Genomic DNA, 21,330 nt, shown 5'->3' with positions numbered 1-21,330 from the left:
CAAACACAATGTTCCAAAACTGCTTGAAGAAAGAGTCCGACAGGTCAAAATGGAAGAATACCAGCAGGCCCTTGTGGAGACTTTAAAGAGGAGATTGACATCCTCCCCCTCCTCTAGCCAGTTGTTCGCCGACAGACTGACTTCCGCAAACCCAGGACGACCAGGAGGGCAGCAAACAACACAAGCCGCAGCTAGTGCCCAAAAGGGAATGGTATCGGCAGTGTCCTTGGAGTGGGAAAATTTTCTGACACCCATGCAGCAGCACACAGAACAGCAAGCGTGCAGATCCACCTCCAACACCGATCGCCTGGAGAAGATGGTCAAGGACTACATGTCAGATGGCATAGCTGTGTTGAACAATCCATCTGCACCCTTCAACTATTGGGCATCGAAGCTAGACACCTGGCACAAACTGGCAATGTACGCAATAGAGGTGCTGGCTTGCCCGGCAGCCAGCGTTATGTCGGAACTAGTGATGCTCAAATACCCCTTTTCAAAATTCGAGTTAGGTCGAATTCGAATAGTAAATTATTCGAGGTCAGTCGAATATTCGAGTCGAATAATTTTTACTATTCGATTCGACCTCGGACTTCGAGCTCACTATTCGAGTCGGTATTCGAGCTCACTATTCGAGCTGACTATTCGAATTGGCCTTAAATAGCTTCCAACACTTGTTTTGAGGGTGAATGATGCAAGAAACATCTTTTTTTCCAAGTAACAACAGCAAGTGATTATGTGGGGATGTTCCTTTAAAAAAAAATGTGGAAAGATAAGTTGTGTCCTTAATTTTGTTCAGTAGTGTTACTGTATATACTTGTTCTTCTTCTTCTTTATCTTTCTTCTTCTTCTTCTAGATCTTCTTCTTCTATATCATCTTCTTCTTCTTCTATATTGTCTTCTTCTTCTTCTTCTTCTTCTTCTTCTTCTTCATCATCTTCTTCTTCTTCTTCATCATCTTCTTCTTCTTCTTCTTCATCATCTTCTTCTTCTTCATCATCTTCTTCTTCATCTTCATCTTCTTCATCTTCTTCTTCTTCTTCATCTTCATCTTCTTCATCTTCTTCTTCTTCATCTTCTTCTTCTTCTTCATCTTCATCTTCTTCTTCTTCTTCATCTTCTTCTTCTTCTTCTTCTTCTTCTTCTTCTTCTTCTTCTTCTTCTTCTTCATCTTCTTCATCATCTTCTTCATCTTCTTCTTCTTCATCTTCTTCTTCTTCATCTTCTTCTTCTTCATCTTCTTCATCTTCTTCATCTTCTTCTTCTTTTTCATCTTCTTCTTCATCATCTTCTTCATCTTCTTCTTCATCTTCTTCTTCATCTTCATCTTCTCCTTCTCCTTCTTTTTCAATATCGTCTTCTTCTTCTTCACGTATTTCTCTTTTCAATTTTTTTTTAAAGAAATGCAGCTATTTTTGAGCGTAACAAATAGCTGGTGGGCGCACGCATGTTGGAAGCGCCATTGTATGTGCTCCCTGGCAGTGGAAACACAAAGACAGCAGGAGGTAAATTCAGCAGCAGGAGGAGGAGGATGAGTGTGTGGCAGCAGGCAGTCAATGAGGGAGGCAGCTCGCCGTGACATAATAGCTTCCAACACTTGTTTTGAGGGTGAATGATGCAAGAAACATCTTTTTTTCCAAGTAACAACAGCAAGTGATTATGTGGGGATGTTCCTTTAAAAAAAAATGTGGAAAGATAAGTTGTGTCCTTAATTTTGTTCAGTAGTGTTACTGTATATACTTGTTCTTCTTCTTCTTTATCTTTCTTCTTCTTCTTCTAGATCTTCTTCTTCTATATCATCTTCTTCTTCTTCTATATTGTCTTCTTCTTCTTCTTCTTCTTCTTCTTCTTCTTCATCATCTTCTTCTTCTTCTTCATCATCTTCTTCTTCTTCTTCTTCATCATCTTCTTCTTCTTCATCATCTTCTTCTTCATCTTCATCTTCTTCATCTTCTTCTTCTTCTTCATCTTCATCTTCTTCATCTTCTTCTTCTTCATCTTCTTCTTCTTCTTCATCTTCATCTTCTTCTTCTTCTTCATCTTCTTCTTCTTCTTCTTCTTCTTCTTCTTCTTCTTCTTCTTCTTCATCTTCTTCATCATCTTCTTCATCTTCTTCTTCTTCATCTTCTTCTTCTTCATCTTCTTCTTCTTCATCTTCTTCATCTTCTTCATCTTCTTCTTCTTTTTCATCTTCTTCTTCATCATCTTCTTCATCTTCTTCTTCATCTTCTTCTTCATCTTCATCTTCTCCTTCTCCTTCTTTTTCAATATCGTCTTCTTCTTCTTCACGTATTTCTCTTTTCAATTTTTTTTTAAAGAAATGCAGCTATTTTTGAGCGTAACAAATAGCTGGTGGGCGCACGCATGTTGGAAGCGCCATTGTATGTGCTCCCTGGCAGTGGAAACACAAAGACAGCAGGAGGTAAATTCAGCAGCAGGAGGAGGAGGATGAGTGTGTGGCAGCAGGCAGTCAATGAGGGAGGCAGCTCGCCGTGACATAATAGCCCTGGTACCTAGCGGTGATACCAGGGCTGTAAATAAACACAACAGGAGGTTCCAGACAGCGGTCGTGCAGCCCACATTGTGTCCAATACACAACTGGGACAACACAGTTTTCAACCCGGGCACCTCAGAAAAATTAAACCTTTTTTTTTTTTAATGGTTTGTTTGGTTTTGGTTTTGCAACCAATATAGCTATTGTTTGACGTAATAGCTGGTGGCAGAGTGGCAGCAGAAGAAGGTAATTCTGTGTACCTTGGCAGTGGGAAACACAGACAGACAGCAGCAGCAGCAGCAGGAGGAGGTATGGAGGAGTAGTGTGAGTGTGGCAGCAGGTAGGCAGCGTGACATAATAGCCCTGGTACCTAGCGGTGATACCAGGGCTGTAAATAAACACAACAGGAGGTCCCAGACAGCGGTCGTGCAGCCCACATTGTGTCCAATACACAACTGGGACAACACAGTTTTCAACCCGGGCACCTCAGAAAAATTAAACCTTTTTTTTTTTTAATGGTTTGTTTGGTTTTGGTTTTGCAATCAATATAGCTATTGTTTGACGTAATAGCTGGTGGCAGAGTGGCAGCAGAAGAAGGTAATTCTGTGTACCCTGGCAGTGGGAAACACAGACAGACAGCAGCAGCAGGAGGAGGAATGGAGGAGTAGGCGAGCAGCTATTGTTTGACGTAATAGCTGGTGGCAGAGTGGCAGCAGAAGGTAAATCATCTGTGTACCCTGGCAGTGGGAAACACAGACAGACAGCAGCAGCAGCAGGAGGAGGTATGGAGGAGCAGTGTGAGTGTGGCAGCAGGTAGGCAGCGTGACATAATAGCCCTGGTACCTAGCGGTGATACCAGGGCTGTAAATAAACACAACAGGAGGTCCCAGACAGCGGTCGTGCAGCCCACATTGTGTCCAATACACAACTGGGACAACACAGTTTTCAACCCGGGCACCTCAGAAAAATTAAACCTTTTTTTTTTTAATGGTTTGTTTGGTTTTGGTTTTGCAACCAATATAGCTATTGTTTGACGTAATAGCTGGTGGCAGAGTGGCAGCAGAAGAAGGTAATTCTGTGTACCCTGGCAGTGGGAAACACAGACAGACAGCAGCAGCAGCAGCAGGAGGAGGTATGGAGGAGTAGTGTGAGTGTGGCAGAAGGTAGGCAGCGTGACATAATAGCCCTGGTACCTAGCGGTGATACCAGGGCTGTAAATAAACACAACAGGAGGTCCCAGACAGCGGTCGTGCAGCCCACATTGTGTCCAATACACAACTGGGACAACACAGTTTTCAACCCGGGCACCTCAGAAAAATTAAACCTTTTTTTTTTTTTAATGGTTTGTTTGGTTTTGGTTTTGCAACCAATATAGCTATTGTTTGACGTAATAGCTGGTGGCAGAGTGGCAGCAGAAGAAGGTAATTCTGTGTACCCTGGCAGTGGGAAACACAGACAGACAGCAGCAGCAGGAGGAGGAATGGAGGAGTAGGCGAGCAGCTATTGTTTGACGTAATAGCTGGTGGCAGAGTGGCAGCAGAAGGTAAATCATCTGTGTACCCTGGCAGTGGGAAACACAGACAGACAGCAGCAGCAGCAGGAGGAGGTATGGAGGAGCAGTGTGAGTGTGGCAGCAGGTAGGCAGCGTGACATAATAGCCCTGGTACCTAGCGGTGATACCAGGGCTGTAAATAAACACAACAGGAGGTCCCAGACAGCGGTCGTGCAGCCCACATTGTGTCCAATACACAACTGGGACAACACAGTTTTCAACCCGGGCACCTCAGAAAAATTAAACCTTTTTTTTTTTTTTATGGTTTTTTGGTTTTTGGTTTTACAACCAATATAGCTATTGTTTGACGTAATAGCTGGTGGCAGAGTGGCAGCAGAAGAAGGTAATTCTGTGTACCCTGGCAGTGGGAAACACAGACAGACAGCAGAAGGGCAGTACACAGCAGCCCACTGTAGGTGTAAAATGTGTGGCTGCAGGCGACGTAATAGTCAAACTGAACCAGGCTGGCTTAGTGAGCAGGAGCCAGGAGGTGGTAAAGGGTGGTAAGGCACATTAACGATGGTTCCGGCAGCCAGTTCATGTCCCCCTCTCGCCGACAACAGGGGCCAGGAACTCGCCTTCCACCCACGCCTGGTTCATCTTGAGAAACGTCAGTCTGTCCACAGACTTGTGAGACAGACGTGAGCGTTTCTCGGTGACCACGCCACCAGCTGCACTGAAGCAGCGCTCGGACAGCACGCTGGAAGGGGGGCAGGACAGCACTTCCAGGGCGTACTGCGCCAGCTCGCTCCAGATCTCCATGCGCTTGACCCAATACTCCATGGGATCAACAGGGGCATCGCTGTCAAGCCCGCTGTACGACCCCATGTAGTCAGCCACCATGCGGGTCAGGCGCTGGCTGTGACCGGAGGAGGATGCTGCTGCATGCATCTCCTCTCTAGTCACTGCTGCCGGAGCCTCTACAGTCCTGTAGAGCTCGTGGCTGAGAGACAGCAGGTCTGTGGGGCGCTTGCTGCTGCTGGATGCAGGCACCTGCTGCTGCCTCTGTGCTGGTTGCTGGACAGTGGGGGTGGAAGGCTGGGGGAAGGCTTCCTCCAAGCGCTCAACAAGGGCCTGCTGCAAGCTCCTTATTTGTTGCGCTGGGTCTCCTCCTGCAGGCGGCAGGAACTGGCTCAACTTCCCCTTGAGGCGTGGGTCCAACATCATGCTGATCCAGATGTCCTCCCTCTGCTTCATCTGGATCACCCTGGGGTCCCTGCGCAGGCACGTCAGCATGTGCGCTGCCATTGGGAAGAGGCGGGCCACGTCTGCTGGCACATCGACGTCAGTGCTGTCCTCATCCTCCTCCTCTGCCGCCTCATCCTCTCTCCACCCCCGCACCAACTCAGCTGCGCTGTGCTGATCCCCCTCATCAGCAGCCAGGTCAGGGACCTCCACCAAGTCCTCCTCCTCCTCCCCCTCAGAGGTGGACTGTGCAGCTGGTTGCCGCTCCTGCTGGTCCAAGGCTGCCGCTCCCTGTTCCAGCAAAGCATCGAGGGCCCTGTTCAGCAGAGAAACCAGGGGCACCCACTCGCAGACCATAGCATGGTCCCTGCTCACCATGTTTGTGGCCTGCAGGAAGGGAGCCAGCACAAAGCACACCTGCTGCATGTGCCTCCAGTCATCATCGGGGACGATGGACGGGATGTTGCTGGTCTTGTCCCTTCTCTGAGCGGCGGAAACAGTGGCCAGGGCAAGGTACCGTTTGACAGCGCGCTTCTGTTCAACTAGACGCTCCAACATCGCCAGGGTGGAGTTCCAGCGAGTCGGAACGTCAAGGATCAGCCGATGGCGTGGCAGATCCAGCTCCTTTTGCACGTCTTCCAGGCTCGCACAGGCTGCAGCCGAGCGCCGGAAGTGACGCACAACATTCCTTGCCGTTTCCAGCAGTTCGCCCATCCCCTGGTAGGTGCGCAGGAACTTCTGCACCACCAGGTTCAGCACGTGGGCAAGACAGGGGATGTGGGTCAGGTTTCCCCTGTCTATTGCGGCAACCAGATTGGCCCCATTGTCGGCCACCACCTCTCCGACTCTGAGGCCTCTGGGGGTCAGCCAAATCCTCTCCTGCTCCTGGAGTTTGGCCAACACATGGGTTGCCGTCAGCTTGGTCTTCCCAAGGCTGACCAAGTGCAGCAGCGCTTGGCAGTGGCGGGCCTTCACGCTGCTGCTGAGGCGGGGGGTTTGGCCAGGTGTGCCGGAGGATGGCAGAGGATCGGAGGAACCTGCTGCAGTTCCCCTGACCCTGCGGGGTGGCACCACCCACTGTGTTGCTGCTGCTGCTGTGCCCGCTGCTGCTCTCCCATCCTCACCCCCTTCCACCAAGCTGACCCAGTGGACAGTGAAGGACAGGTAGCGGCTGCTCCAGGAGTCCATGGTGACGTGGACCCTTTCACCAACCGCGTGCTCCAGCCCTCGCTCCACATTGGCCATCACAAAGCGGTGCAGTGCAGGAATGGCCTTGCGGGCAAAGAAGTGTCTGCTGGGGAGCTGCCAGTCTGGGGCTGCGCAAGCAAGCAGCGCACGAATGTCGCTCCCCTCCTGCACGAGCGTGTACGGCAGGAGTTGGGAGCACATGGCCCGTGCCAGCAAGCCGTTCAGCTGCCGCACGCGACGGCTGCTGGGAGGCAGAGCCCTAACCACCCCCTGGAAGGACTCGCTCAAAAGGCTCTGGCGTGGCCTTTTGCTGACACGGGAATCAGCAGACACAGCAGAGGAGGCCACTTAGGACTGGCTGCCAGAACAGGCCTCAGTGTCGGCGGCAGGAGTTGCAGAGGGGGGAGGAGCAGTGCGTTTCCGCACTCCTGCTGGTGCTGCTGGAGGAGCAGGAGGGCGGGTGGCTGCTGTTGCTGCTGCTGCTGCTGAAGGCTGTGCAGTGATGGGTGTGGTGCCACTGCCAGCACCAGATGCCTTCAGCCTCTGGAACTCCTCATGCTGGTGGAAATGTTTAGCCGCAAGGTGGTTGATGAGCGAGCTGGTGCAGAACTTTAAGGGGTCTGCACCTCTGCTCAACTTCCGCTGACAGTGGTTGCAAGTGGCGTACTTGCTGTACACAGTGGGCATGGTGAAATATCGCCAGATTGGTGACTTAAACATCCCCCTACGGCATGGAAGCGCTGCTGCCTGTCTCCCTGTGGTGGTTGGGGGGGGGGGGGCTTGGGTGCGGCTGGTGGTGGTACTGGCAGATGCTGCTGCTGCTGCTGCTGAGCCTGAGACACCAGCAGGCTGTGGGGCCTGCCTACTGCTGCTGCCAATGCTTGCAATGATGCGCCTCCTTGCAAGGCCCACAAGAGCATCCTCCTCCTCCTCCTCAGAGCTGCTGAGGACGACATCCCCTGGAGGTGGTGGCACCCAGTCTCTGTCTGTCACCGGGTCATCATCATCCTCCCCCTCCTGAAACATGTCCTGCTGGGATGAGGACCCCCCAAACTCCTCTCCTGATGCATGGATGGGCTGCTTGACTGTCGCCACAGTCTTGCTGTCCAATCCCTCATCCCCCAAAGTGCCCATCAGCATCTCCTCCTCAAAATCGCCAACAACAGCAGACAATTGACTCATGATGCCTGGGGTCAAAAGACTGCTGAATGACAGGTCGCCAACTGACGGTGAACTGGCCTCCTCCCCAGGCCCTGCTGGGCGGCTGCTGCGAACAGGGGTGGTGGTGGTGGTGGTGGTGGTGGTGAGGGTGGAGGCCTCGGATGCAGAGCTGATGGCGGGCTGCTCATCCTCCGTCATGAGTTGCACCACAGTGTCTGCATCCTTTTCCTCAATGGGACGTTTCCGACCCGGCTGGAGGAAAATGGGAGCAGGTGCTACACGCTGCTGCTGCTGTGTCTGTGCAGCGTGAGTTGCAGATGCTCCTGCTGGGCGGCGCCCAAGGCGTCCACGGCCAGTGGCTATGGGAGGAATGTTAGCCACTGACGCTGCTGCTGCTGCTGCGGAACTGTGCATGGTGGCGCGCCCGCGGCCGCGGCTTGCCACAATGCTGCTCCCTCTCCTCCTGATTCCCTTGCTGCCCTTGCCCTTGCCCAAACCGCGCTGGCTGCCACTTCCAGACATCTTCAATGTTTTGGGCGTATAGACAAAAGTTTTTTAAAAGGGCGGGTGAAAAGTGGGGTACTTTAATGGAGTGGGTTGGTTGGTGAGGTGACTGAGTGAGTGTCCCCTAGTACAGTAAGTAAGTAGTAACAGTCAGGAAGTACAACTAGCAGTTACAATAATCAGTAGTAATCACAAGTAAATTTAGTGTGTGTACACTCAGACAGTGAGTGCACGCACGCAGGAGCTAGTAGCCTATGGACAGTGACTGAGTGTCCTAGACTCCTAGTACAGTAAGAGTAAGTAGTAACAGTAAGTACAACTAACTAATTACAATAATCAATCAGCGATCAGAAGGAAATGGAGTGTGGGTGTGTGTACACTCAGACAGTGAGTGCACGCACGCAGGAGCTAGTAGCCTATGAACACAGTGACTGAGTGTCCTAGACTCCTAGTACAGTAAGAGTAAGTAGTAACAGTAAGTAGAACTAACTAATTACAATAATCAATCAGCGATCAGAAGGAAATGGAGTGTGGGTGTGTGTACACTCAGACAGTGAGTGCACGCACGCAGGAGCTAGTAGCCTATGAACACAGTGACTGAGTGTCCTAGACTCCTAGTACAGTAAGAGTAAGTAGTAACAGTAAGTAGAACTAACTAATTACAATAATCAATCAGCGATCAGAAGGAAATAGAGTGTGGGTGGTGTGTGTACACTCAGACAGTGAGTGCACGCACGCAGGAGCTAGTAGCCTATGGACAGTGACTGAGTGTCCTAGACTCCTAGTACAGTAAGAGTAAGTAGTAACAGTAAGTAGAACTAACTAATTACAATAATCAATCAGCGATCAGAAAGAAATGGAGTGTGGGTGTGTGTACACTCAGACAGTGAGTGCACGCACGCAGGAGCTAGTAGCCTATGGACAGTGACTGAGTGTCCTAGACTCCTAGTACAGTAAGAGTAAGTAGTAACAGTAAGTACAACTAACTAATTACGATAATCAATCAGCGATCAGAAGGAAATGGAGTGTGGGTGTGTGTACACTCAGACAGTGAGTGCACGCACGCAGGAGCTAGTAGCCTATGAACACAGTGACTGAGTGTCCTAGACTCCTAGTACAGTAAGAGTAAGTAGTAACAGTAAGTACAACTAACTAATTACAATAATCAATCAGCGATCAGAAGGAAATGGAGTGTGGGTGTGTGTACACTCAGACAGTGAGTGCACGCACGCAGGAGCTAGTAGCCTATGAACACAGTGACTGAGTGTCCTAGACTCCTAGTACAGTAAGAGTAAGTAGTAACAGTAAGTAGAACTAACTAATTACAATAATCAATCAGCGATCAGAAGGAAATAGAGTGTGGGTGGTGTGTGTACACTCAGACAGTGAGTGCACGCACGCAGGAGCTAGTAGCCTATGGACAGTGACTGAGTGTCCTAGACTCCTAGTACAGTAAGAGTAAGTAGTAACAGTAAGTAGAACTAACTAATTACAATAATCAATCAGCGATCAGAAGGAAATGGAGTGTGGGTGTGTGTACACTCAGACAGTGAGTGCACGCACGCAGGAGCTAGTAGCCTATGAACACAGTGACTGAGTGTCCTAGACTCCTAGTACAGTAAGAGTAAGTAGTAACAGTAAGTAGAACTAACTAATTACAATAATCAATCAGCGATCAGAAGGAAATAGAGTGTGGGTGGTGTGTGTACACTCAGACAGTGAGTGCACGCACGCAGGAGCTAGTAGCCTATGAACACAGTGACTGAGTGTCCTAGACTCCTAGTACAGTAAGAGTAAGTAGTAACAGTAAGTAGAACTAACTAATTACAATAATCAATCAGCGATCAGAAGGAAATAGAGTGTGGGTGGTGTGTGTACACTCAGACAGTGAGTGCACGCACGCAGGAGCTAGTAGCCTATGGACAGTGACTGAGTGTCCTAGACTCCTAGTACAGTAAGAGTAAGTAGTAACAGTAAGTACAACTAACTAATTACGATAATCAATCAGCGATCAGAAGGAAATAGAGTGTGTGTTGTGTGTGTACACTCAGACAGTGAGTGCACGCACGCAGGAGCTAGTAGCCTATGGACAGTGACTGAGTGTCCTAGACTCCTAGTACAGTAAGAGTAAGTAGTAACAGTAAGTACAACTAACTAATTACAATAATCAATCAGCGATCAGAAGGAAATAGAGTGTGTGTTGTGTGTGTACACTCAGACAGTGAGTGCACGCACGCAGGAGCTAGTAGCCTATGAACACAGTGACTGAGTGTCCTAGACTCCTAGTACAGTAAGCGTAAGTAGTAACAGTAAGTAAGTAGAACTAACTAATTACGATAATCAATCAGCGATCAGAAGGAAATAGAGTGTGTGTTGTGTGTGTACACTCAGACAGTGAGTGCACGCACGCAGGAGCTAGTAGCCTATGGACAGTGACTGAGTGTCCTAGACTCCTAGTACAGTAAGAGTAAGTAGTAACAGTAAGTAGAACTAACTAATTACGATAATCAATCAGCGATCAGAAGGAAATAGAGTGTGTGTTGTGTGTGTACACTCAGACAGTGAGTGCAGTGCGCACACGCAGGAGCTAGTAGCCTATATGAACAGTGACAGTGAGTGTCCCTACGGGTACAGTAAGAGTAAGTAGTACGTAAGTACAACTAACAATAATCTATCAGTAATCAGAAGGAAATAGAGTGTGTGTACACACAGACAGTGAGTGAGTGCACACACGCAGGAGCTAGCTAGTAGCCTATAAACAGTGACAGTCAGTGAGTGTCCTACTCCTAGTACAGTATAACTACAATACTATTAGTAAAGGACAGCAGAAATACTGGTATAGATGAGAGAAATAAACAGAGGACAGCTGCCCACAGAGGCAAGGCCCCCCTGAGGCCTAAACCTGTAAGCTTGCAGCAGCTGCTTGTCTCTAATGTAACACACAAGCTACTAACTAAAATACAATGTCTAACTAACTAACAACAATATAGGTGTGTATAGGAGGTGTATGTGAGCAAAAACGCTAGGTAAATGACCACAATAGAGCTCTTGCTAAGCCAAAGCACAAAGGAGCAACTCTCTCTCTGTACAAGTCTCAGGCAAGCACGGAGAAACGTAACATGGCGGCCGCTATTTATAGGGTAGGGGCTGGCCAGGGTCCCCCTCTGTGATTGGCTGCCGTCAGAGGGCCTGGGAGCCCTCTGATTGGCTCTAAGGACATCAATCTGGGCTATGACGCTATTCGAGCTCGGTACCGAGCTCGAATAGCGCCGGGTTGCTCGAATAGCTCGAATAGTGAATGGGCTATTCGAGTGTACTCGGATAGCCCATTCGAATAGCTCCAGCTATTCGGAGCTCGAATACCGAGCTCAAATAGCTGAAAAAGAGCTCGAATATTCGAGCTACTCGAATATTCGAGCTCTGCTGAGCACCACTGGTCGGAACGCTGTTCTAGTGCTGCCGGAGGCATCGTCACAGATCGGCGTATCCGCCTCTCCACAGAAAATGCAGACCGTCTGACTCAAATTAAAATGAATCAATCCTGGATTGGAAACGACTACGCAACACTCCCGGACCCCAACCAAGTAACATGAACAATGAACATCTGTGATGGGTCAGCGTTTCCGGTCCCTGTTTATTGAACCTCTCATCTGTATTACATTTATGACTGCATGGCGACAAAACGCAAATTGCTATCCGCACGCTTCTTGTCCTCATGCAAGGCCTGGGTTGTTGTGTCTCAAAGCGTGGCCTTCTCCTCCTGCGCCACCCTCCTCCTGTTCCATCACGTGTGCTGCTGCTGGGTTAGCGTTACCGGTCCCTTTTCCTGGAACCTCTTATATGTATTACATTTATGACTGCATGCCGACAAAAAGCATGTTACCTGTGCAAAGAAAACAGACATTTCCCGCATTTAAAAGACAGTTTTCCCTTTGAAACTTTAAAATCGATTTTCTCAAAAACTATAAGCTCTTTTTGCTAATTTTTTTTCCTCTTGTACCCACTCCCAAGGTGCATATACCCTGTAAATTTGGGGTATGTAGCATATAAGGAGGCTTTACAAAGCACGAAAGTTCGGGTCCCCATTGACTTCCATTATGTTCGGAGTTCGGCTCGAACACCCGAACATCGCGGCGATGTTCGGCCCGAACCCGAACATCTAGATGTTCGCCCAACACTACACGTGACCCGTTCGGCCAATCACAGCGCTAGCCGAACGTTCGGGGAACGTTCGGCCATGCGCTCTTAGTTCGGCCATATGGCCGAACAGTTTGGCCGAACACCATCAGGTGTTCGGCCGAACCCGAACATCACCCGAACAGGGTGATGTTCTGCAGAACCCGAACAGTGGCGAACACTGTTCGCCCAACACTAGACATAGCCTCACTTTCCTACACATAAAAACAGTGTCTACGTATTTCTGCATTTAAAACATCATACACACATTAAAAACCTAAGTTCGGTTCGTGCTGGGGGTATAGTCTAAGTGTACAGATACTCTGTACCAAGCTGAATTTACATGTTTTCTGTGTGCTGTGCTGGGCCATTTCCATAGTGAAGAATTTCGTATGTGTTTGCCTTAATTTATGTCTTCCACCTCCATGCACCGGGTGCCGAGTATAAACTCCTCCAGTGTACTTGTTAAGTCAAACATCACTGGGAGGGCAGAGCTGCATTCAATATTCAACAATATATACTGTAGATATAGGAAGTGTTTTTGATGTTAAAACCAGGAAAATTCTCATAAAATTAAGAATCCCGAATCATTTACTGCATTCCACTATATGCCACTACAGTGCCTCTTTAAGATGCATTATATTTCTGCTTCACAATCTTTTCTCCTCTGCCCCATACACACCCCCTGTTTGTTTGTTTTCTCCATGTGAAATTATTCCATTTTCTCTAAGGCAATCTCTGTGTCAAATGAAATCTGGCTCTAAATATGATTTTGTATTGTCAACATATGGCAGCTGGACAAGGCAAAAATATTTATAAGCTTATTTACAAATTGATTCATTTGTTTATGTTGTACTTTTTCTATGCCAATAGCAAGTTATAAAATAGCAAGTTATAAAAGAACTTTCATAACCTATCTAACTGTTAGTTTTAATTCACTATTGCTGAAAGAAACTGAGAAATGTAATATACAAAATAAAAATAAACAAGGTTGAAAGCCACTTCTAGTGTAGTACTAAGCACCACATTAGAGAAACATATCACAAACAATGGGTACTCACAAATATAGATGATCAATGACGTAAATATTTTCTCCTTGCATTCACATTTCATGTAAATTATATGCAGATTGAAATTGGACCAGTTAAAATAACTTTTTCTCAATTTTATTGGTCAAGTTCAAGCTACATAACATTTACATAACATTTAAATGCAAAGAGAAATAATTTTTATTTCATTAATCATCCCTACACACATACAATAGGCAACTGCACACCAATAACAGGACTTACTTTGGGTAGTCACACTCCAAAAAGGAAAATGGGGGTGTAAAATTCAAAACTGCCATCAAAAGGTGAGTGATTATAAATTAATGGTAGGTGGTGCTACTGCTGTAAAAAACAAAATTGAAGAAGGATAGGTAGACTACTGCTATTTATGTGATAATTGAGATACTCTATTGACCTGAGGAAGTAGGTTAGTACCCACAAAATGTATTGCTATCTAGCTAACGAATCTTTGACAACTTCATTTGTGATTTGTTCTTCACTGGGGTACATTTACAGCTCATTCTACTTGTAAAATGGTTTCTAATTTTTCTTTTTCTTTTTTAAGTTTGGCACCTCCTACCATTAAGTTTTAATCCGCTAATGGGGTATTTAAATAAGGTGCAGAAAGTTTTCTATAGCTTCTCCTTTGAAACCTGGAATATTCCATATTAAATATAATAAAATATTAATAAATAGTAGAGAAACAGTCAGTAAGAGGGCAGCAATTTCTAGTGGGCACATGGAAGGATCAGCTCGGCATCAAAGGTAAGTGGTCCTTACTCAATTAACTTTTTCTCCTAAGTTTTCTCCTAGGAGATTTTTTTTCCATCTTCTGTTTAAAATAACTTTTCAGCATTCTGTAATTAAAAAAGTACCAAAAGTAGGCGAAAAGGTAGTGTCAAAATTGCTTGTTGGTGTCTTAAAATGCTTTTTATTGATAACATGGGGAAATTTCATCTAAGAGGAAACTTAGAAGAAAAAAAGGAATGGAATAAGGGCTGCTGTCTTTTTGGTGTGCTGAAGCTCAGTAACTAACAATAATTAGTAACAATTATAACTTTGGCACCATTCCATTCGAAGCAAGTCATTTGGTTGTCAGTGGTGCTGCTGTTAAATGGGCGCCATATAGGGCTGTATGCAATTCACCTTTTCTCCTGAGTTTTCTCCTAGGAGAAAATTTGTCATCTTCAGTTTAAATAACCTTTTTAGGACTTGGCAATGGAAAAAGTACCAAAAAGTAGGTGAAAAAGTACTGCCAACATTATTTAGAGTATTTGTTTGCTTGCTGGGGGTGTAAAAGGCATTTTATTTACAAGTTGTGAAAATATCACCTAGGAGAAAACTCAGGTGAAAAAGTGAATTGCAAACAGGCCATAGACTGCAATGTTAATTGCAGCTATATCGGCAGTTAATGGGTAATTTGGGTGCCATAGGCACCTGATAATTATAATTTTATGCAGCACAAATATCGGCAGAGGAGGTTCTTAGCAGAAAATGCAGTGTGCAAATTGGCGATTTTTGCAGTGGGTGGTCGGTGAGGGTTAGACTTCAATAGAGGTAGTGCTCAAGTAACAATAGGGTTAGATTTAGCTATAGTAAAATATCAGTAAAAATTACCAATATTCTACCATTGTATTACTCATTGCCCAATAGTAGAATATTGGTAATGCTACCATTATTCTACTAGCAGCTATCACCAGCACCCAACTACTGCAGCATCCTTTTTCAGCATATGTCATTCCATTACCCTGCTAAGACACGAAAATCTGATTGAGAACTGTTACAACCTTAAAACTCTTTTCTTTGTTTCCAATAGTTGACAACATTAGAATGGAAAATATGTTGTTGCTTTCTTCCAGAAAGATTGATGGAATACCCCCTCGGTAATGTGAAATCTAGTGTATTTCTACAGCTAATAAGTATCCACTCATCTGACAGTCGTGAAGAATTCTTCAAAGAGATAAAAGTTTTCAAAATTCTTCAGGCAAACAGGTATTGAACTAATCGCATTGGGGATGATGTTGGAGATGCTATTAAGAGCTTAAAAACAGCAAAAGCCTCTGGCAAAAAGAGGTTCCTTGAAGATTTCAGAATATTAGACAATCCTGATTGACTGCATAGTTTTTATTTAAGACACAAGTAATTATGTTTAATGTGCAAATTTATGTCATCATTAAAAGGAGATTCGAATTCTTTATTTGAGAATAAAAAGAAAGATATCCTGTGTTTGATTATTATCCATAGAGCTAATTTTGCAACTGTTTAAGCAGCCAAATGAAGGTTGTGCTTTTATTTGACATTTGAGCTGATAATGTTGCTGTTTGCTTGTGTAAGCTAGTCTAAACATTATTCAGCAAGGCAAAGACAGAATAAAGGTCAGTGGATCTGTGAACGTTAAAAAAGCTTAACTAGTTTACTTCTAAGTTGATCCTCTAGGCTAAGAAACTAGTATATCCTGCCATTGGCAACCCCTCATTTAAAAGGTAAGTCCATAACCTTTCTCTGTATCCACTTATCTTAGCGAAATGAGCTGCAAATAATTCCCACCAAAACCAAGTTCTAAAACAACTACTTTACCATAAGTCCTAGATGACTAACGGACTTAAAGAGAACCTGTGAGGAAATGCGGAAAAGCCGCCGCAAACGTTCAGAGTGAGGCGGCTGTTTCCGCGTCCAACACGGCGGCACAACGTGAAGAAACTGCCGCATGCCGCATGGGCAGAGCGGCGGAGTCCGCGTTGGATGCGGCAGATTGCGCGCATGACAATGTTAATGACAGTGTGGTTGGACGCGGGGAGGCCGCCGTTTTCTTGGAGAGCAGCACGGCAGCTCCCGCGCCCGAGTCAGCAGATACATTGCAAAACATGTCTGGTGTGGCTGGGACTGATAGTCCACACAGGTTCAGAAGGACGCGCGCGCGCGCGCGCTGAGAGGCAGAGCTTATATGACAGCCAGTGGAGAGTTAGCTGACCAAGCTGGTCAGCTGACATTCTCACCAGTTCTCATTGGTCCAGCACTTAGGGGTGGCGCTGGAGAGCGCTATGGTATATATACTGGGTGCTGGTCATTCTCTGGTTGTCTGCCGTTGCGATCACTACGTGGTAGCACTCAGACCTTGTCTGTATCTGTGTTCTAGCATAGTTTCCAAAGGTGTTGATGATCAAGGAACTCACACCTTAGCATTAGGAATATTGAACTGTATTATTTGTTATGACCTTCTGCCTGCCTGACTATTCCTCTGAACTCTGATTCTGTACCTTGCTATTTCTGATATCCTATTGCCAAACTCTGCTCGTTCCTGGACTCCGTATTTGCTTCCTGACTCTGTACCTTGTTATTCTGATACTCCGCTGCCAAACCCTGCCTGTTTATTGGATTCCGTATCTGTCTCCTGAATCCGTACCTTATCTGTCTGTGTGTTAACGACCTGGCCTGCCCGACCTCGAGAACTGACCTTACTGTTAGAGGCAGTTCCCAGACCTGTTAGTGACACCCACTCACTGGTGTCACTCACGCTCTGTCCTTCCTACTCTCAGCCTAGCTTCTCCCCCGGGAGAGTCTAGGCGATCAGAAGGAACATACTCCTGTACCGTATGCAAAGTATCTGTTGCATCTAACACTCACTTGTTATCAGGTGTCCAGAGGTTAGTAGATATATCTGATTATCGGTGATACTGCAGATCACCAATAATCGGGTATATTCTGTATTCTCGGTGATACTGCAGTTCAACGGTAATCAGACCCTCTCTGTGTTACACCGATCGTTACAGAACGGCAGACCAAAAAATGCAAATGGATGCACACACTGACCGTCTGGGCGCACTTGCCACTTCGGTGGAAAACATAAACCAAGTGCTGGGTAGTCACAAGACTATGATTGAAGCCTTGTCTGGTTCTTTACAAACCCTCCAGACAGCAGTGGATGAGGTGCGATCCCCTCCTAGCTCTGACATACGTTTGCCTGTACCTGAGAAATTTTCTGGTCACAGATCTGACTTCCGAAATTTTAGAAGTAGAGTGTTATCTTACTTTGAGTTGAGACCCCGATCTTCTGGAACCGTGGCCCAAAGGGTCACATTTATTAAGACTTTGTTATCAGGCGATTTTCAGACATGGGCATACAGTTTGCCCCCCGGAGACTTAGCTCTCTCATCAGTGGATGAATTTTTTAAAGCCATGGCAGTAATTTACGACAACCCAGACCTTGCTGCGACTTCTGAGCGGAAGCTCAAGCTTTTGCATCAAGGCAAGGGTCCGGTCGAAGATTACGCAGCCAAATTTAGGAGGTGGTCGGTTTCAGCCAGGTGGGACACCTATGCCCTCTTAGATTGTTTCTTATCAGGGTTGTCAGATGAGGTCTCAGATCTCATGTTAAGTCTGCCTGAACCTAAAACAGTCGATGATGCCATTTCATCGGCCATTCGAGTCGACCGCAGGCTGCGCTATCAGAAACAGACCCGGGGTAGTAGTCATGTAAGAATGGTGTCCTACGCTGCGCCTCCAGTAACTCCACCTCCTCCTGTCTCGCCTCCACCCGAACCAATGCAGATTGGTCGTTCGAAACTATCCCAAGTGGAGCGAAGACGTAGGATGTCTGAGCGGCTGTGTCTTTACTGCGCAGAGGGGGGTCATAGAGTACGTAATTGTCCTAACAAGTCGGGAAACGCTACTGCCTAGGAGTTGTAGGGGGTAACACCCTAGGCACGCGACTTTAACCCCAAGAAGATAAACGGTTACTTCTTCCTTGTACTGTTACATGGGAAGATAAGACTGAGGTTTCTGAGGCTTTTGTTGATTCAGGCTCTGCAGCTAATTTTATGGATTTCGAATTTGCCAAGAAATTGGGTATACCGCTCACCCCGGTAAAACCACCCATTCAGGTTACGGCAGTAGATGATTCCCCCCTGCAAAATAATCATCCGCTGTCTCAGACACCAGTGACCAGAGGTGGAAGTCACTATAGGGGTACTACATAAGGAGAAACTGCAGTTTTTTGTGTTACACATGACCACCTCCACAGTCATCCTTGGCATGCCATGGTTGCACCTTCACTCTCCACAGATCAATTGGGCTACTGGTCAGCTAACTAGCTGGTCAACTCATTGTTTTCAGCAGTGTTTAGGGAGGGTGACACTGGGCCAGACCAGGATTCATTTAGAGGGTGTGCCAGGACAATATTCAGAGTATTCCGATGTGTTCTGTCCCAAGGCTGCTGATAAATTACCTCCACATGAGTGTTGGGCGAACAGTGTTCGCCACTGTTCGGGTTCTGCAGAACATCACCCTGTTCGGGTGATGTTCGAGTTCGGCCGAACACCTGGTGGTGTTCGGCCAAACTGTTCGGGTTCGCCCGAATGGCTCAATGCCTGGCCGAACAGGGCCCCCCTATGGGGTCGCAGGCATAAGGGGGGAGCATGCCCCGATCGCGGGGGGGGGGTCAGAAATTCCCCCCACCCCCTCCACTAGCGCTCCCCCTCTGCCCGCTTCCCCATACAAAAGTTTAAGGAAAGTAAAATAATACCGGTGGTAGTGGCTGGCAGTGGCACTGTGAAGTGAGTCAGGAGGAGGAGTCCGGAGAGTGACGCATTGAGGGAGGCCGGGCAGCGGGCGGTTCAGCGGTAGTACCCTTGTGGTACTTCCGCCCTTTCTCTGACCTCACGTCCTCTGCATACGAGGGTACGCGTCACGCGTACCCTCGTATGCGTCCTCATGCAGAGGACGCGAGGTCAGAGAAAGGGCGGAAGTACCACAAGGGTACTACCGCTGAACCGCTCGCTGCCCGGCCTCCCTCAACGCGTCACTCTCCGGACTCCTCCTCCTGACTCACTTCACAGTGTCACTGCCAGCCACTGCCACCGGTATTATTTTACTTTCCTTAAACTTTTGTATGGGGAAGCGGGCAGAGGGGGGAGCGCTAGCGGAGGGGGTGGGGGGAATTTCCGACACCCCCCCGCGATCGGGGCATGCTCCCCCCATATGCCTGCAACCCCATAGGGCCCCCAAAAGCGGGATGTCCGGGGAGCTCGGGGTTCGGCCCGAACATGCCGAACATCGCGGCCATGTTCGGCGAACGTTCCCAAACCCGAACATCCAGGTGTTCGCCCAACACTACTCCACATCGCCCGTTTGATTGCCCCATCGATCTCCGATCTGGTTGTATGCCCCCTAGGGGTCATCTTTACAATTTGTCTGGACCAGAGAAAGTGGCCATGCAGGAGTACATTCGTGAAAATTTAGCCAAGGGGTTAATTCGCCCTTCCCGGTCGCCCGCTGGCGCAGGGTTCTTTTTTGTTAAGAAAAAAGACGGAGGCCTGCGGCCATGTATTGATTACCGGGGCCTGAATAAAATCACAGTGAAGAATCGCTACCCTTTGCCCCTGATAGATGACTTATTTACACAGGTTACCGACGCTAAGATCTTTTCAAAGTTGGATTTACGGGGTGCATACAACCTGGTGCGGATTAGAAAGGGCGATGAATGGAAGATGGCCTTTAACACGCCCGACGGGCATTACGAGTACCTGGTGATGCCCTTCGGGCTGTGTAATGCCCCGGCCGTCATCCAGGAACTAATTAATGAGGTATTCAGGGAGGTGTTGGGCAAATTCATGTTAGTATACCTAGATGATATACTTATTTTCTCAAACAACCTCTCTGAGCACAAGACACGCGTCAAGTTTGTATTGGACAAACTAAGGCAAAACATGCTTTACACCAAATTGGAGAAGTGCATCTTCGAGGTAACATCTGTCACCTTTTTAGGGTACATAATTTCCACCTCAGGCCTGTCTATGGATCCTGCCAATGTCACTGCTGTGTTGGAATGGCCTCAACCAGTGGGGTTAAAATCTCTTCAGAGATTTTTAGGCTTTGCCAATTACTATAGAAGGTTCATAAAGGGGTACTCCACTGTCTTTGCACCCCTCACCAGTCTCACTAAGAAAGGGGCAGATACTACCCACTGGTCTCCAGAGGCTCTGCATGCATTCTCCACTCTGAAAGATTTGTTTTGCTCTGCACCCATCCTAAGACACGTTGACACCTCCTATCCCTTTATTGTTGAGGTGTACGCCTCAGAGGTCGGGGTAGGGGCTGTGCTGTCCCAGTGGTCAGGGTTGCAGAGTAGATTGCACCCATGTGTCTATTTTTCTCGTAGGTTCTCTACGGCAGAAAGAAACTACGATATAGGCAACAGGGAGCTCCTGGCCATCAAATTGGCCTTTGAAGAATGGCGTCATTGGTTGGAAGGAGCAGAGCATACGATTACAGTTTACACTGATCACAAAAATTTGGAATACATCGAGGGAGCTAAGAGATTAAGCCCCCTGTCAGGCTCGATGGTCATTGTTCTTCTCGAGGTTCAGATTTGTAATTACGTACACTCCAGGTAGCAAAAACATTAAGGCAGATGCCCTGTCCAGATGCTTTGAGCCGGAGACAGCACAGCCCTCCGCCCCAAAGACCATTGTCCCACAGAAACTGGTACTAGCAACAACTGAGACTTGGGGAAGATTGGATAGAGACTTTAGGTCCCTTTCAGCAGGACGTCCCGGAGGGTAAGCCCAAAGGGGTTATGTTTATACCACTGCCATTCCGTCTTCAGATTTTACAGATGTTCCACTCACACAAAAATGCGGGACACCCTGGGGCTTCCAGAACACAGGATCTTGTTGCCAGGTGCGCTTGGTGGCCTTGTCTGGCAACAGATTGCAAGGAGTATGTTAGAGAGTGGGTGGTGTGTGCGACGAGTAAGCCCTCCCGGCTGGCACCTGTGGGAACGTTGCAGCCCTTGCCCACCCCGAGTGAGCCGTGGACCCACTTGTCCATGGATTTTGTGGGTGAGCTTCCCAGGTCTGAGGGCATGTCGGTCATTTGGGTGATAGTCGACCGCTTTAGTAAAATGGCCCATTTTGTGCCCTTGAAAGGACTCCCCTTGGCCCAGGAGTTGGCCGATTTGTTCATCAGTCACGTTTTCCGATTGCATGGCATTCCGGAAAACATAGTATCAGATCGGGGAGTCCAAT

Source organism: Hyperolius riggenbachi, chromosome 6 (assembly GCF_040937935.1).
Source record: "Hyperolius riggenbachi isolate aHypRig1 chromosome 6, aHypRig1.pri, whole genome shotgun sequence".
Classification (NCBI taxonomy): domain Eukaryota; kingdom Metazoa; phylum Chordata; class Amphibia; order Anura; family Hyperoliidae; genus Hyperolius; species Hyperolius riggenbachi.
The sequence above is the reverse complement of the archived record's forward strand: the minus strand, read 5'-3'. Positions refer to the sequence as shown.